Source organism: Pelophylax lessonae, assembly GCF_965119305.1.
Source record: "Pelophylax lessonae genome assembly, chromosome: 7".
In the NCBI taxonomy this organism is placed as follows: domain Eukaryota; kingdom Metazoa; phylum Chordata; class Amphibia; order Anura; family Ranidae; genus Pelophylax; species Pelophylax lessonae.
The window spans coordinates 285,871,674-285,889,112 of NC_138774.1; the positions used below are offsets into that span (position 1 = coordinate 285,871,674).

At 51.6% G+C, this 17,439-nt stretch overlaps 2 protein-coding genes across 2 annotated transcripts in view; both read right to left on the minus strand.

The window, feature by feature from the left end:
- LOC309559857 (uncharacterized protein) overlaps nt 1-4,139 on the minus strand; it is a gene marked incomplete at its 3' end in the record, with an annotated part of 183,408 nt that extends 179,269 nt beyond the window's left edge. The window contains exon 1 of the mRNA XM_082263282.1: nt 4,119-4,139. The remainder of the gene's footprint in view (nt 1-4,118) is intronic.
- Nucleotides 1-17,439, minus strand: part of MPP1 (MAGUK p55 scaffold protein 1) — an 894,076-nt gene that overhangs the window by 579,283 nt on the left and 297,354 nt on the right. The gene's annotated exons all lie outside the window — the stretch shown is intronic.

A 17,439-nucleotide genomic window follows, 5' to 3' on the forward strand; every position in this document is an offset into this window, starting at 1 on the left:
GAAGCGGGTGAGGGCGCCCCATCAGGTGGAGGCGGACTGGAACGGTGCATTAGGGCGGGCAGCTTTCGGCTTGCCCGCCCAGGGCTTCTGCAGACCACTCGGGCCCTTGAAGGGTTTGCCCTTGTCTAGTGCCCTAAATGCATGAAAGACCCCTGGTTGGTTTTCAAGGAAGGGCCCTGCTTACCGCGGAAGAATTTACCCTTTGCCACTTGGGGTAGAAGAGTCTCTCACCCCCAGTGACCCCCTAACCAACACATCCAGGGATCCCCCAAAAAGTCTGTTCCCCGCATAAGGGAAGTCAGCCACCGTCCCTTAGGAAAACGGTCAGCCGACAGGTTTTTTTTTTTTTTTAAAAAACGCACAATGCGACGGATGTGCACCGCGCATGCAGACAAACGTGAGACCAGAGGGGCCTCATCCCAGGTCGTGTCACACAGGTATAGTACAGCATGATAAACCTGTTCCATCATGGCCATCGTAACAGGGGGAGCAGAATCCGCCTGCATGGTGCGTTGAATAACGTTAACCCACTCCAGCACAGCCTGAGAGCCCAGAACTGAAGCAAACCCGGGTTTCAGCAAGGAACCCTCCACCATATAGCAGTGGCGGGTAATAGACTCCACCCATCTGTCCGCCAGGTCCCTAAAACACCGGGCATTAGAGTGGCTTATTCAACCTGGACACAGTGTGGTCCACCTTAGGGGCCACAGTCCAGCGCGAATCCGTGGGAGACGTGAAGGGATAACGGTACTCAAATCACCTAGGGACCACAAAGTTGCGCTTTAGATTGCGCCAATGTTCATTCACCATTGCATGAAATTCGGCGTGACAGGGAAAAAACCTGAACCGATTTCCGGGTCTGCGGGTCCCAAAGGATGACCGAGTTACCCTGCTGGTGGGGCACATCCTCCAAATGCAGCCTTTCTGTTACAGAACTAATGAGCGCAGCCATAGCAGCGCGATCTCCGGCAGCCCTGGCGGGGGAAACTTCCCCCTCCTCCACTTCCCCCTTCCCCTCCGACTGGGAGGACTGAGACCCCGCAGAGGGTACACTGTCCGTGACAACCATATCAGAATCTGAATCAGAAGAAGGTGAAGGCCTGGCCCATATCCTAAAAGACCATTCAGACAACAGCAGATCCACCTATGATGCTAAAGTTGCTAGTGCAGCGTCAAGGGAGCTCTGCTCAGAGCTGGGGGGAATTCGCTATCCTGGGAAGCCATATTAAATCAAATGAAAATTTGGAAAGCGCTGGCCCTTTAAATAGTAACCGATGCGGATCGCACCGCAAGGTACCGCAGCAGCAATGAAATAGTGTCACAAGCAACCAACAGGAAAGTGACGGCCAGCATGAAAAAAAGGACCCAAGGGAAGCTAAAAGACCCCCAGAAGGCATACATACAACCTCCACGCTTTGCTGGAACAATCTGCAGTCTGAATAAAGGAAATGTCATCCGCTAGAGGACACAGACTAAAAGAAAATGGCTGCCTTTGTAATGTAATGGGGAGGCTTCGGTAAAATGGCCGGCGAGCCTATGTATAGGAAGGACCGTGCCACATCCAAGATGGCGCCAGAAGGGCGCGAAATTGCTGCAGGGAGGAGCGCAGAGCCCATAATGGAGCTGAATAGCGCGTCCACGCAAAAAAATGGCGGCCCCGCTATTTTTTTGCAGCGGGCCGCCCGCACATGTCTGACACCCCCACAAAGTACACAAAAGGCACACATCGGGGAGAGGGACCCCCCGCGACCCCCCCACAGCGTGGCAGAACTGCAATAGTGCCCACAGGGACAGGGAGAGACCAGGAAGGACACTGACAGATATGAGGGGAATAATAGACATCACAGTCATCCCCAACACAGAGGCCCCACAGACACCCCCCACATAGAGGGGTTACTCACCGACCAGCGATAGCGTGGGTGCCGCCGTGAGACGGGAAGCCTCCCACCCCAGGTGGTGGGGGTACCGTCAGCCAAACAGGACGCTAGCTACACGCGGCGTACCGCAGTAGAGTCATCCTAGCGAAGTAGCCACATTCGCGGGCAGTGTCCCTGAGGACAGGGACAGGTCTTTTGCGAGGCCTGAGCGTACGCATAGCCTGCTAAACGCTCGATGGCAGGCTGGGATTCCGTAAGGTTCTCTGTCCTGAAATACCAGGACAACCAGTCCGATTCCCAGCTCCACAAACGCTGTAGTCTTCTGATCTGACTAACTAAGCGCAGGAACAAATACAATTCTATCATGAGAAAAAGAAAAAACACTTTTTCAGAAATAAAATGAAATAAGAAAAAGTAGAGAGGCTGAGACCGCAGCCCCAGCAAGGGAAGGCCTGTCTACCCCTTAGCTAGGCAAAAGAAACTGAGTTGAGAATGCTGCTAGCATGAGGGTATGGTCAAGAGTGACAGCCCCCTGTGGGTGTGTACATGCAAATGCTTTTATGTATGATTTTAACAAAAATCTTTTGCCTAGTTTACCCCTATGGATAAAGACAATACCCATAAGTGAAGACTGTATGAGTGGGCGGCGACTGTCAGAGGACGTAGGAGAGATAGGGCCAGGTCATTAAGGGGGCAAATCCTTCCGGTATTAAAGTGGTTAATATTTGAAACTGGATATGCTAAAACGTGTACTGCATTGTGATTTCCTGTTATTTCTGACTACTCATATTCTTAAAGCGGAGTTCCACCCTCAGAATATTTTTTTTAACAAAAATAGCCCATTAATATTAATACATCTCGCTTGACAAAACCGCTATTTGCATATTTATGAGTTGAACAGTGTATTTGTTTAGTGAAAATCTTACTTTTAAAATTGCTGCCTGTGTGTTGTCATCTTTACTAAGGGCATCTGAAGCCGCAGTGTAAGACTTAGTGACCTTCTTCCTGCTTGCTGTTCATTCTGGCTACCCAGAATGCAGCAGTAAATCCTGCACATGGGCAGTACTAGGCTTTAGGCATAGTACAGGTTGCTATAGAGACGTCGGCTGAGGAGGAAGTTGCTGCCCTCTATATCCCTTCCCCACCTCCCTGAAATCACAGTGCCTTTATTAAAATATATTTAAACTGAAGAATTTACTTCTCTTATGTGCACCTTTTTGGTCATACATACATATATATATATATATATACATATATACATACAGCTGAAAGCATTTTGTTTGTATATGTTTGATAAGTTCAAAAAATACCCGTTGATCTTGCTAGGATTCTAGTGAGCTGATAACTTGCTTTGCTCTGTGCTTTTGCTGCCTATTCAGTTATATTGTTCTTAGTTAGCTCTAAGGACTATAGAATCATGCCCTTGTATGTTATGGACAACTGAAAAGCGCCGATCGGTCTGCAACGATCTGAGGGTAACACTGGCAAAAATATCAGTGTTTCCCTTCTTAAAGATGGTGCCGGACGCGCTTGACTCCGCCTCTCATGAGTTATATTCGGTTTGGAAAAAAAGGAATATGAGGAGAGGCCGGCCGCCCACGTCACTGCCCATTGCCTTCTGGAAGTGTTTACAAGCAGCTCCCATGAGGCAATGCAGAACAGGAGGTGACGACGGCGGCCACGGCCGAGGAGGGGGGAGGAAGGAGGAAGTGAACATTAGACTGCCCTAAAAATAAGGTAAGAAACACCAAAAAAAAAAATGCCCAATTGTTGTTGAGAATGGACAGCCCGAACTAAAACTTTTAAGATAAATAACAGGGTGGAACTCCACTTTAATATAACTTGTTATCATACTCCGAGGTCTCGAGTCTCATTTCAGGGTGACCCTGAGGCATTTACCAAACCTTGTCAATTTGTGTCTGTGATGGGTATACCCAAGGTGTCAGAGGTACAGAGGTCTTTGTAGAGGTCAAGGTAAGAACAGAGGACCCAATGCAACCAGCGGCTGCTACGGGGGGGGGGGGGGGGGGGGTAGCGCTACAAGTGGAAACCCCTGCGTGGGCAACTGAGGTGTATAAAAAATTTCTGTTTTGTTCAATAAAAGTGGGCCCACCATGCCCTAAATTACAGTTTGGACTGGTGCAATTTGTTATAAATAGTCTCTTTAGTGTTCTGATATTTACCCAACCAACAAATGCTATTTACAAGCAAATGGGCAAATTTTTTTTTATCAACCCTCACCTGAATCCAAGAATTTCGACTGTCTACACTCCAGGCGTCCCGCTCTTTCCTAGTCTGGCCAGGGATGGCACCCACGTTCCTTTATTAACAAAAGGTAAAATGATAAGAACAGTACAAAAGAACAGAACAACATTAAATATGTAGGCCAGTGATGGTGAACCTTGGCACCCCAGATGTTTTGGAACTACATTTCCCATGATGCTCATGCACTCTGTAGTGTAGTTGAGCATCATGGGAAATGTAGTTCCAAAACATCTGGGGGGGGGGGTGCCAAGTATCGATCGATATCCAATTAAAAGAATACTAAAAACACACAGATGGTATATATTCCTGTAGCGCAAGGGGGAGAAACACAGTGCAGCCCCTACCAAATCGTCAGCTAACACTGACAATGTACAGCAAAATAGATCACCAATGCAGTACAGTTCAAAAGTGATAAGCAGCAATAGTCCACAAAGCATCGGTTATGAAGAAGCAAACTGTAGGTGTAGATGTATGGGGTCACCAAACCGTCACCACTGTGCTCTGAAGGGGGATAAGCAATGCCCACTCACCGACTCCATAGGCTCAGTCACTCTCGTGACAGAGCAAACAGACAAGTAGTAACAGCTTCCCTTCAAACTTCCAAGACCGAAACACTGCCTCAGGACCACTCAAGTATAGGACATGTAGAGGAAGAGAAATACTCCACTAGTGTGATAACGTTTGAACTTCGCTTTATTACACACATAAAAAATATTGCACTCAGATGTCCGTACTGGATACACAGCATATCACAAACGGGAGGTGTTCACCCTTCGGAACCGGGACCCAGGCTCCACGCCGTGGGTAGCGCGCCTTCCGGGTTTGCAGACTCCTTGTAAACAGGAATGAGGTTACGCCGCCCGAAGGGTGAACACCGATCTGGTAGAATGCGCCTTGACAGGGAAGGGAGGAACCCGTTCCCGCAACGAATAGGCCTGCACAATGGTCTGTGTGATCCATTTGGCAATGGTCGCTGCAGATGCAGCCATACCCTTCCGAGGTCCCTCAGGAAGGACAAAAAGAGAATCCGATTTCCGAAAGGACTCATTCGACGACAGGTAAACCCTAATTTCCCTGATGTTTTCAAAAGGGGAACGCTGCAACACGGACAGAACCAAGTTCAAGTCCCATGAAGGCAAAGGCTCCCTTCTAGGAGGGGCCAAGTGACGCACACCTTGAATAAAGGTGCGAATTAAGGAATGAGACGCCACGGGGCGCTGGAAAAGAACAGCCAGGGCAGATACCTGGCCCTTAATCGTGGCCAACGCAAGGCGCTGGTCCACACCAGTCTGGAGGAAAGCCAACACCCTCGTCACCGAGTAGGAACGAGGAGAGAAACCCCTGGACTCACACCAGGCAAAATAAGCTTTCCATGTACGGTAATTAATCTTACCTGAAGAGGCTTTTCTAGCCTTGATCAAAGTAGGAATGACCTCTGAGGAGAGACCCCTGTCTCTCAGGACCCGGCTTTCAACAGCCAAGCCGTTAAAGCCAGCGACTGTAAAGCAGGATGGAAGATCGGTCCCTGAGACAGGAGACCATCTCGCATTGGCAGCCGCCACGGAGGCTCTACGGCCAGGTGAACGATGTCTACGTACCAGGACCGGCGAGGCCAGTCCGGTGCCACCAGAATCACCAGTGATTGCTCCGAGGCCAACCTGTGAAGGAACCTGGATAACAACTGAATCGGAGGAAAGGCGTACATCAGCTGATACTGACGCCAAGGCACCACCAGCGCATCCGAGGCGTCTGCCAGCAGATCTCGCGTTCTAGCCACGAACCTTTCCACCTTGTGGTTTAGCCGAGACGTGAACAGATACACATCCGGGGATCCCCACTTCGCACACAGCATCTGAAACACCTCCGGGTGTAGGGACCATTCCCCCTGGTCCAGGGTCTGGCGGCTCAAGATAGTCGGCCTGCCAATTCTCCACACCCGGAATGTGAACTGCCGATATCGCCGGGACATGAGTCTCGGCCCAAGACAGAATGCCGGTCACCTCCTGGGCCGCCCGGGGCACTCTTGGTGCCCCCTTGGTGATTGATGTAAGCCACCGCAGTGGCATTGTCCGTCTGCACCCGTACAGGACGGCCCTGAAGACGATCCGACCAATGGATCAGGCACAGCCTGATCGCCCTCAATTCCAAAATGTTTATCGGAAGGGAGGATTCCTCCACCGACCAAGTGCCCTGGGCAGACATTTTGCCCAGGACTCCACCCCAGCCCAACAGGCTGGCATCCGTGGTAATCACCGTCCACAGAATCGGCCGGAAGGATTTTCCGTCCGACACAGCCGGGGACTGAAGCCACCACAATAGATCCAATTTGGTCTGGCGACTCAGACACCCTCAGGTCCAATGACTGAGGCAGCCTGTCCCACCTGGCAAAGATCTCCACTTGGAGCGCTCGCGTGTGAAACTGTGCAAATGGTATCGCCTCGAAGGCTGACACCATCAAACCCAGGGACCCCATACAGGTCCGGAGTGACGAGGATTCGTTGTCCCTGAAGAACCTGATTTCGTCCTGTAGTGTCCGGAGCTTGTCCTCCAGTAAGAACACCTTTGCTTGAGCAGAGTCCAGGATCATTCCCAGATACGGGAGACGAACCGAAGGCGACAAGGTCGACTTCTCAATGTTGATTGTCCAACCGAACTCCTGGAGCATCTGAATCGTAGTGGACAGATCGCGCAACAGGCTCTGACTGACGCTCGATCTTAACATGAGATCGTCCAGATAACCCAAGACCGCGATGCCCTGTGCCCGCAACAGGCGCCAACACTTTGGTAAAGACCCTTGGAGCCGAAGCGAGACTGAAAGGCAACGCCACAAACTGGTAATGATCCTCCGCGATAGCGAAGCGGAGGTACCTCTAAAGACCCTCGAAAATGGGGATGTGCAGATATGCATCCTTCAGGTCTATCGAGGCCAGGAACTCCCCCGGATTCAGGGAGGCCACCACCGAGCGGAGCGATTCCATGCGGAATTTCCGAACGCGCACGAAGCAGTTCAGAGCTTTTAAGTCCAAAATTGGGCGCACTTTGCCCTCCTTTCTGGGCACAGTGAACAGATTCGAATAAAACCCCCGAAACCTGTCCCGATGAGGCACCGGGACAACCATCCCCTGGGCGAGGAGATCCTGCACCGCTTGACGCAGGTCCTGCAACCGCCCTGGTGTCAAATGAAGATTTGAGGGAAAGAATCTGTCTGCCGGCCGCGAAAGAAATTCGATCTTGTACCCTGACCGAATGATTTCCTGAACCCACCTGTCCGTGATTCGGAGCCGCCAAGGTTAGAGGAAACCACGCAAACGTCCCCCCACCCCTGAAACGGGTGAGGGCGCTCCTTCAGGCAGAGGCGGACTGAGCTGCCGTCCCTGCCTGGCCGGATTTTTATTTGCCGAACCAGGGCTTTTTCTGGCCACCTTGGCTCTTGAAGGGTTTTCCCTTATTCTGCGCCTTGAAGGCACGAAAGGACCCCTGATTAGGTTTAAAGGAGGGGCCCTGCTTGCCGCGGAAAAACTTACCCTTAGGGATCTGGGGCAGCAGAGTGCTCTTACCCCCAGTGACTCCTTTAACCAATTCATCCAGGGATTCCCCAAAAAGGCGAGACCCCGCATAGGGGATATCAGCCACCGTCTTCCTGGATTTCTGGTCAGCCGACCAGCTTTTCAAACAGATTAGTTGACAGTTAATCACTGTGACACTGGACAGGCCAAAGCTAAAGGGGCCTCATTTAAGGCCGCATCGCACAAATACATGACCCCTTGATAAATCTGATCCACCATCTCCACGGTAGTGGGGGGGGGGGGGCAGAATTAGCCACGAGGGTGCGTTTGAGCACCTTGGTCCAATCCGCCACAGCCTGAGCCACCATTACAGAGGCAAAAATAGGCTTGAGCATGGAACCCGCCACCACGTAGGAATGTCGGGCAAGAGATTCCAGCCTCCTATCAGTAGGGTCCCTAAACACCGGAGAGTCTTTGTGGGGACCAGAGTAGCCTTGTTCAATCTGGCTACCGTGTGATCCACTTGAGGAGGCACACACCAGCGCGCAACCGTAGTAGCCGCAAAAGGGTAGAGGAGTTGAAACTTCTTAGGCACCACGAAGATGTGTTTCAAATTACGCCATAGCTCATTCACCTTATGGTGAAACTCTGCGGGGCAAGGAAAAACCTGCGCCGCCTTGTGGGTCCTGTGTGTGCCAAACGAGGACACAACGCCCGGAGGAGTGGGCTCATCCTCCAAATGTAGTGTTTCCTTTACGGCAATAATCTGCGCATCCATAGCTGCGCGTTCCTCGGGCGTCCCAGGGGGGGAATCATCCACCCTTGCAACCTCCGCCTCCCCCTCGGACCCCGTAAGGGCCACGCTACCTACAGCAACCATGTCACATTCAGAATCAGAAGAAAAGGAAACCCTAGGCCTTTTTCTAGCAGCACGTTCAGACATCAGCACATCCATTTTGACACCAAAGTTGCCACAACAGCAGACAAAGTAGTCAGGGTAAAGGATTCAGAGGAACCTGAATCCCCCACCAAAGCTGGAGGGAATTTGCTGTCCTGGGATTCCATAGCAGAAATAAAAAAGTTTTTTTTTTTTTTTTTGAGTACTGGCCTTTTAAGAGCGCGGCGGACCCCCGCAGCACACCGCTATAAGGACTGTGACACACAGACCCCCCGCAGGGACAAAACTGACCAGGAAGATTGCACAAAATAGGAAATGAAAGGAACAGCAGGACAGAACCCCACAAGTGGTTACCAGCTCCTTCGGTCGGCTCTGAGAGAAAGAAGGAAGTGATGTCACCGCCGGAGGCTGAACTGAGGCTGCAGACCAAGGGAAAATGGATGCCTATTGAAACTAATGGGAGGCTTCGCCAAGATGGCCGCCGACATGTGCTCGGAACAATCGTTTGCCACACACAAGATGGCGTCGCAAGGCGCCAAAATACACTACATAGCATGCTGTATAAGTGCCCACAAAGAAGCCAGACATGCTGCCCACACCTAAAATGGTGGACCGGCGTTTTTTAACCCCGCAGCGGTCGCCACATGCGTCTCCAGCACCCTAAAGTGACATTAGGAGACGGACCCCCAAAACCTCACACAGTGCTGCTGTGAGAGAATAAGACCCCCGCAGGCACCGGGACCAGGGAGCCAAAAACGCACAGACATAGGGGACACCACAGACACACAGGACTGCCGACCCCAGACAGAGGCCCCACAGAGTGTACTTACCTGTACCCGATGGCGTGGGGTGCCTCATATCAACGGGAAACCGCCCACCTTCAGATGACAGGGGAGTTCCGCCAGCCAAAAACGCAGGACACTAGTAGTGCACGGACGAACCTATGCTGTGTCCAGTGAGGTAGCCACCTCACAGGCTGCATCCCTGAGGACAGGGATGGGTCGTTTGCGAGGCCAGGATGAACACAGCCTGCGAAATGCTCGATGGCAGGCTGGGATTCCATCTGACCCTCTGTCCTGGAGAACCAGGACGGTCAGTCCGATTCCCAGCTCCGCAAATCCCGTCTTCATCGGAAGATCCAACTAACTAGAGCTGACAAAATAAACAGCTAGCAATGTAAAGAAAAATGACATTTCTGCAGAAAATAAATCACAAAAGAAAAGAAGAAGGCTGAGACTGGAGCCCCAGCCCAGGGAAGCCTATCCACTCCTTTGCTAGGCAGAAGACAAACTGGGGAGGCTATTGCAGGGGGGTATTGGACTAGAAGGACAGCCCCCGTGGGTGTGACTATGTAGATGAATTGTTCTTTTACAAGTCTTATGCCTAGAAACTCCTGCGGAGAGGAAGCAATACCCCATTAGTGAAGACTGTGTGAATGGGCGGCGACTGTCGGAGGACGTAAGAGGAAAAAAAAAATGTATATATTTTTTTAAATTGACAGGTACTCTTGTGAAGGGATCTGGGGTCTAAAAGACCCCAAACCCCTCCCTCTGCACTTAAAAGCATTCAAAACACCAAGTTTGGCTGTTTTGAATGCTGTCATTTTTATGAATTTGGCGCCGAGTACCCGGAAGTGATGAGTCATGAGTCATGACATCACTTCCGGGTTTTTACATGGAGACCCGATCAGAGCCGAATGCGGCTTTGATTAAGTCTTTGGCGGCCATGCAGGCTGGTTGCCGGGTCTCCCGGTGGGACAGGAGATCCGGGGCGAGCCGCGGAAGGCAGCGGGAGGGGGGAGGGATGTCACCTCCTGCTCCTTGTAATGACAGCCGTGTGGCTTCTCAGCCGCATTGGTTATCATTACAAGACAGCCGACCGTCGGCTATGGACGCCAGTACCGGGGTGATGCCTCTAGCTGCAGGCATCACTCCGGTACAAGCGCTTTCCGAAATATCGGCAATATCGGTAACCTCCGCTGATAATCGGTCGATCCCTAGTGCCAAGGTTTACCATCGCTGATTTCTAGGCCATAGTGTATCCATTAGCCTTCATGGAACTTGAGCCAAGTGCCCAAGATCTTAGTTAGAACATTATTTTGGCTAGAATAGAAATGGCTGCTAAATAATGGAAAATGATGCCCACATCCCTATAATCTAGAGCAGCCTTTCTCAACCTTTTCAAGATAGAGGAACCCTTGAAATAATTTTCAGGTCTCAGAGAACCCCTGCTAAAAATGACTATATTTACAGCTCATGATACATTAGTGTGATGGTCAGTGGGATGAATGCTCCTTACACTTGTGGCCATTGGAAAGTATTACCTTCTTGCAGATAGTTAAAAAGATCAATGGTGTCATTGGGAACTTATCTGAGAGGCAGAAATTGCTCAAGGAACCCCTAGCAACCTCTGGAGGAACCCTGGTTGAGAACCACTGATCTAGACTATATTGGCAAAGCCCCCTAATGTGGGATTTTTTTAGGGCAAAAGTATATATAAAAAAAAAAAAAAAAAAAAAAACGGAATTTTTGTAAAATCTTACCGTAAAATTCCTTTCTCTGAGTCCTCCGACAGTCGCCGCCACTTCATAATCTTCACTAATGGGTTAATTGACCTTTGCTCCGCAGGAGTAGCTAGGCAACAAGATTTGTTAATATCAAAGCTTTTAGCATATCACACCCCTAGGGGGTGGTCCCCTCAGTCAATACCTCCCTGCTTCCTGCATTCTCAACTCAGTTTCAGTAGCATAGCAGTAGAGTACATAAACAAACCCCAAAAAGAGGGGCGGGGGCGGCGACTGTCGGAGGACTCAGAGAAAGGAATTTTACGGTAAGATTTTACAAAAATTCAGTTTTCTCTTACGTCCTCCGACAGTCGCCGCCACTTCATAATCTTCACTAATGGGGACGTCCCAGAGCAGTGTAGACATGAGGGGTGGGAAAAACGCAGCCGCGCCTAAAGCAACGCAGTACCCACATCAGAAAAAAGGAACCTTACCAAAGTAAGGAAACCAACTGGGCAACAGGAAAAAACGTGCTCAACAGGAGCAACAACCCAGGAAGAACAAGTAACCTAGGGGTAAAAACACCCCAACAGCCAAGGACCCAAACAAGGGACCCTAAGGCACTGCCGCACTAAGAACTTTACGGCCAAAGGAAGCATCTGCCGATGCCTGAACATCCACCTTGTAAAATTTTGAGAAGGTGTGAACGGACGACCAAGTCGCCGCCTCACACACCTTTACATAGTTACATAGTTAGTAAGGTTGAAAAAAGACATCAGTCCATCCAGTTCAACCTATGATGCGTGCGTGTGTTTGCTTTTAACCGTACATTGTATACCCCTGTATGTTGTGGTCTTTAAGGTGTCCATCTACTAGTTTTTTGAAACTATCGATGCTCCCTGCTGATACTACGACTGCTTGTGGAAGAGAATTCCACATCTTTACCGCTCTTACCGTGAAGAACCCCTGGGCCACAGAAGCCCGATGATAACAGGCCCAAGACGTACTCAGAGATTTGGTAGAGTGCGCCTTCACAGGGAAGGGAGGAACCTTCCCCCTCAAAGCATAGGCCTGCTCAATGGTCTGTCTGATCCGTTTGGCGATGGTAGAAGCCGACGCCGCCATGCCAGGTCCCTCTGGAAGGACGAATAGAGAATCCAACTTGCGAAAGGACTTAGTCGATGCCAGGTAAACCCTGATCGCCCGAACAACATCCAAGGAATGCAAAGCCACCTCCTTCGGATGCTTAGGCTTCACGCAAAGCGAAGGCAAGACAATGTCCTCATTGAGGTGAAATTCCGAGATCCTCTTCGGAAGAAAAGACGGGTTAGGTCGCAAGACCACCTTATCTAAGTGAATCACCAAATAGGGAGAGCTGCAGGACAAAGCTGCCAGCTCCGACACTCTGCGAGCCGAAGTGATCGCCACCAAAAAGGCAACCTTCTTGGACAACAGAGACAACGAGATTTCCCTGATCTTTTCAAAGGGAGCATGTTGCAACACGGACAGAACAAGGCTTAAGTCCCATGGAGGCAAAGGCTCCCTCCTAGGAGGGGCCAAGTGTCGCACCCCCTGAACAAAGGTGCGAATCAATGAATTAGACACCACCGGGCGCTGAAAAAGAATGGCCAGCGCAGAAATCTGACCCTTAATCGTGGCCAGCGCCAAACGCTGGTCCACACCAGTTTGGAGGAAAGGCAAAACTCTCGACACTGAATATGAGCGAGGGGAATACCCCCTGGACTCACACCAGGCAAAGTACGCTTTCCAAGTACGGTAGTAAATCTTCCCCGAAGAGGCTTTTCTAGCCTTGATCAAAGTGGGAATGACCTCAGGGGGGAGACCCCTATCCTTCAGGACCTGGCTTTCAACAGCCAGGCCGTTAAAGCCAGCGACTATAAAGCAGGATGGAATATCGGTCCTTGAGACAGGAGACCTTCTCGAAGAGGCAGACGCCGCGGAGCGTCGACCGCCAGATTCACGAGGTCTGCGTACCAAGACCGGCGAGGCCAGGATGGCACCACCAGAATCACCGTGTGCGGTTCCGAGGCCAACCTGCGAAGGAGCCTGGATAGCAGCTGAATCGGTGGAAAGGCATACGTCAGACGATACTGATGCCAGGGCGCCACTAACGCGTCTGAGGCGTCTGCCCGAGGATCGCGCATCCTTGCCACGAACCTTTCCACCTTGTTGTTTAGACGAGACGCGAACAGGTCCACATCTGGGGAACCCCACTTCGCGCACAACATCTGAAAGACATCCGGGTGAAGGGACCATTCCTCCTGGTCCAGGGTCTGGCGACTCAGATAATCCGCCTGCCAGTTTTCCACCCCAGGAATGTGAACTGCAGATATCGCCGGGACGTGCGTCTCGGCCCAAGACAGAATGTCGGCCACTTCCCGAGCCGCTCGGGCACTCCTGGTGCCCCCTTGGTGGTTGATGTAAGCCACCGCTGTGGCATTGTCCGTCTGCACCCGAACCGGACGGCCCTGAAGCCTGTCCGTCCAACGCAGAAGGCAGAGATTTATCGCTCGCAATTCCAGAATGTTGATCGGAAGGGAGGATTCCTCCTACGACCAAGTTCCCTGGGCGGAAAGAACGCCCAGAACACCACCCCAGCCCGACAGGCTGGCATCCGTGGTGATCACCGTCCACGACAAAGGACGAAAGGACTTGCCCCCCGACACCGCCGGGGACTGGAGCCACCACAAAAGGCCCCTTCGGGTGAGGCGGCGCAACGAAATCCGCAGATCCAGAGATTGCGGACGCCCGTCCCACTTGGCCAGGAGCTCCGCCTGAAGATCCCGCGTGTGAAATTGGGCGAAGGGAATCGATTCGAAAGCCGAGACCATCAATCCCAGACACCTCATACACGTCCGGAGGGACGAGCACTGATTGTCCCTGAGGGACTTGACTTCGTCCTGAAGCGTCCGGAGCTTGTCTTCCGGCAGGAAGACCTTCGCTTGAACAGAGTCCAGGATCATCCCCAGGTAGGGAAGACGAACCGACGGACACAGCGTCGACTTCGGAAAATTTATCGTCCAACCAAACTCCTGCAGAGTCTGCATCGTGATGGACAGGTCGTCCACCAGGCCCTGACTGGTCGCAGACCAAATCAAGATATCGTCCAGATACCCCAAGACAGAAATGCCCTGGGCTCTCAATAAAGCCAGAACCGGCGCAAGCACCTTGGTGAAAACCCGCGGAGCCGAAGCGAGACCAAAGGGTAACGCCACGAATTGGTAATGATCCTCCGCAATGGCGAATCGAAGGTACCTCTGGCGACCCTCGAAAATGTGGATGTGTAGGTACGCATCCTTCAAGTCGATGGAGGCCATGAATTCCCCCGGAACCAGGGCAGCCACCACCGAGCGCAGGGATTCCATGCGGAACTTGCGAACCCGCACAAAGCGGTTCAGAGCTTTTAAGTCCAAAATCGGACGTACCTTGCCCTCCTTTCTGGGCATAGTGAACAGATTGGAATAGAACCCCCAAAATCTGTCCCGATGAGGCACCGGAGCCACCACTCCCTGGGCCCGCAGGTCCCGCACCGCCCGGTGCAGATCCTGCAAGCGCTCCGGAGACAGTTGAAGATTTGAGGGGAAAAATCTGCTCGCCGGCCGAGAGAGAAACTCGATCTTGTATCCAGAACTAACGATTTCCTGAACCCACCTGTCCCGAATGCGGGCCACCCAGGGTTGGAGAAAACCGAGCAAACGTCCCCCCACCCCAGAACCGGGTGAGGGCGCCCCTTCAGGCCGAATTGGTATGGGCAGCGGACCCGGACTGGCCGGACTTCTGCTTACCTGCCCACGGCTTCTTCTGGGAGCCTTGGCCCTTGAAGGGTTTGCCCTTATAGTGCGACCGAAAGGCACGAAAAGACCCCTGACAGGGCCTAAACGAGGTATTCTTCTTACCGCGAACAAACTTATTCTTATGAGTTTGGGGCAAGAGAGTGCTCTTACCCCCGGAAATTCCCTTTATCAGAGTATCCAAAGACTCGCCAAAAAGGCGAGAACCCGCGTCGGGCAAATTAGCTAAAGTCTTGCGAGAAGATTGGTCAACCGACCAACATTTCAGCCATATCAGGCGACGGTTCAATACCGCCACACTCGAGAGGCGTGCAGCCAAAGGACCAAATCCAAGTCCGCATCACACAAATACATGACACCCTGATGAATTTGATCCACCATAGCCAATGTTGTCGGCGGGGCAGAATCAGCCACCAGGGTGCGCCTGAGCACCTGCGTCCAATCCGCAATAGCCTGGGCTGCCATAATGGAAGCAAAAATAGGTTTCAGCATAGAACCAGCAACCGTATAAGCATGACGGGCCAGAGACTCCAATCTCCTGTCCGTAGGGTCCCGGAACACCGGGGTATCCTCAGCAGGGATCGCAGTAGATTTATTCAAAACCGCCACCGCGTGATCCACCTGAGGTGGCACACACCAACGCTCATCAGTGGTGGGTGGAAAGGGATAACGCAGCTTGAACTTACTTGGCACAGTAAAGGGCTTCTTTAAATTGCGCCATTGCTCATCAACAGCGCGCTGAAATTCCGCAGAGCAAGGAAAAACCTGCGTTGTTTTTCGTTTCCTTTGCGTCCCATAAGAGGACATCAAAGCAGGAGGACATGGTTCATCCTGCAAACGCAGTGTTTCCTTGATAGAAGCAACCAACTCATCCATGAGTGCAAGCTCTTCAGGCGAGCCAGGGGGAGAATTATCAACCCCTTCTACCTCAGCCTCCCCCTCAGACCCCCCAAGGTCCAGAGATGAGCGAGACCCTGAGAAGGGCACTCCAGCCATAGCAGCCCCATCGCCCTCTGAATCAGAGGAAATAGACACTCTGGGCCGTTTTGCGGATCGATCAGCCATTAGCATCTGCACCTGAGAAGCCAGGTTCGCCACAATAGCATCCAGATCAGCCCCCTCGGGGGATGCAGCAGCCCCTTGGCCCCCCACCAAGGTGGGAGGAAACTTGCAGTCCTGAGAATACATGCCCCAGCAATAATTGAAAAAAGGAGGACTGCCCCTTTAAGACCGCGGCGAGCGTAGCCCACCGCACACTACTGTATAATCCGACCCCCACAGGGATAAGGACACTGGGCAAAGAATACAGGAAAAGGAAAGGTAAAAACCTGGAGAGACCACACAGGCTGCTGCCACCGATCGCTGTTCCAGAGCAAAAGGAAGTGATGCAATGACTGACCGCCCTATAAAGCCTATGCAGGCTACACAAACATGGCCGCTCGGCTGAGGATTTTCAGGCAATGAGAAAATGGCCCCGACATGTGGTTGTATGATCGATCGCCGCCAAAATGGCGGCGTTTGGCGCCAAAACACCGCGCCGTACCACACAGGGCCGGTCACCATAATTTGCCGCAAAAAAATGGCGGGCCGCAGTAGCGGCCGCCGCACAGCATGTCTAAGCCCGGTCTGCCCCATACTCTCACAGCCGCAGCCCACAGAAAGGCAGCTATTCCACACAGGAATCTGACAGGGAGCTCAGCACATACACAGACATGCAGGGTCACACAGTCACAGACTGACACCCAAAAACAGACAGGTCCCCACATAGAATTGCACTTACCAGTCCGGATGGCGTGGGGAGCCTTCTCCATCGACCAAACCGCTGCACTGAGGACAGGGAGTGTCGCAGCCAGGATGCAGTGGAACCGTGGTGCAAAACCGCAAATATCGTCCGGTGAGGTAGCCACCTCACAGGCAGCATCCCTGCAGCGAACAGGGATGGGTCGTTCAATATGCCAGGGAAACCTGAGCTGAACGCTCGATGGCAGGCTGGGAAGCCCCTGGCCCTGAACCCTGGGATCCAGGGTGGCCAGTCCGAGACCCAGCTCCGCATGATCCTCTTCATCCTAAGAAACTAAACTAATGCTGAGAAAAAGAACAGCTAAGTAAAAGAAAGAGAAAAATACTCAAAATAAAATCAAAAAGAGGATAGAAGGCTGAGACTGAGAGCCCCAGCACAGGATCAGCCTGCTACTCCTAAGCTAGGCATTAGAAACTGAGTTGAGAATGCAGGAAGCAGGGAGGTATTGACTGAGGGGACCACCCCCTAGGGGTGTGATATGCTAAAACCTTTGATATTAACAAATCTTGTTGCCTAGCTACTCCTGCGGAGCAAAGGTCAATTACCCCATTAGTGAAGATTATGAAGTGGCGGCAACTGTCGGAGGACGTTAGAGAAAATTAAAATTTTAATTTACAGTACAGAAATTCAATAAAATAACATAACAGTGCGGCTGAATTGTATATTGCTGTTGTGTAAGCGCAAATTCAAATCAACTGTAATGACAGAGATATGAACCCAACGCTCTTCCAAAAATCGTATCGTTTTTCTTCCTCAGGGGTATAGGGTTACACAGTG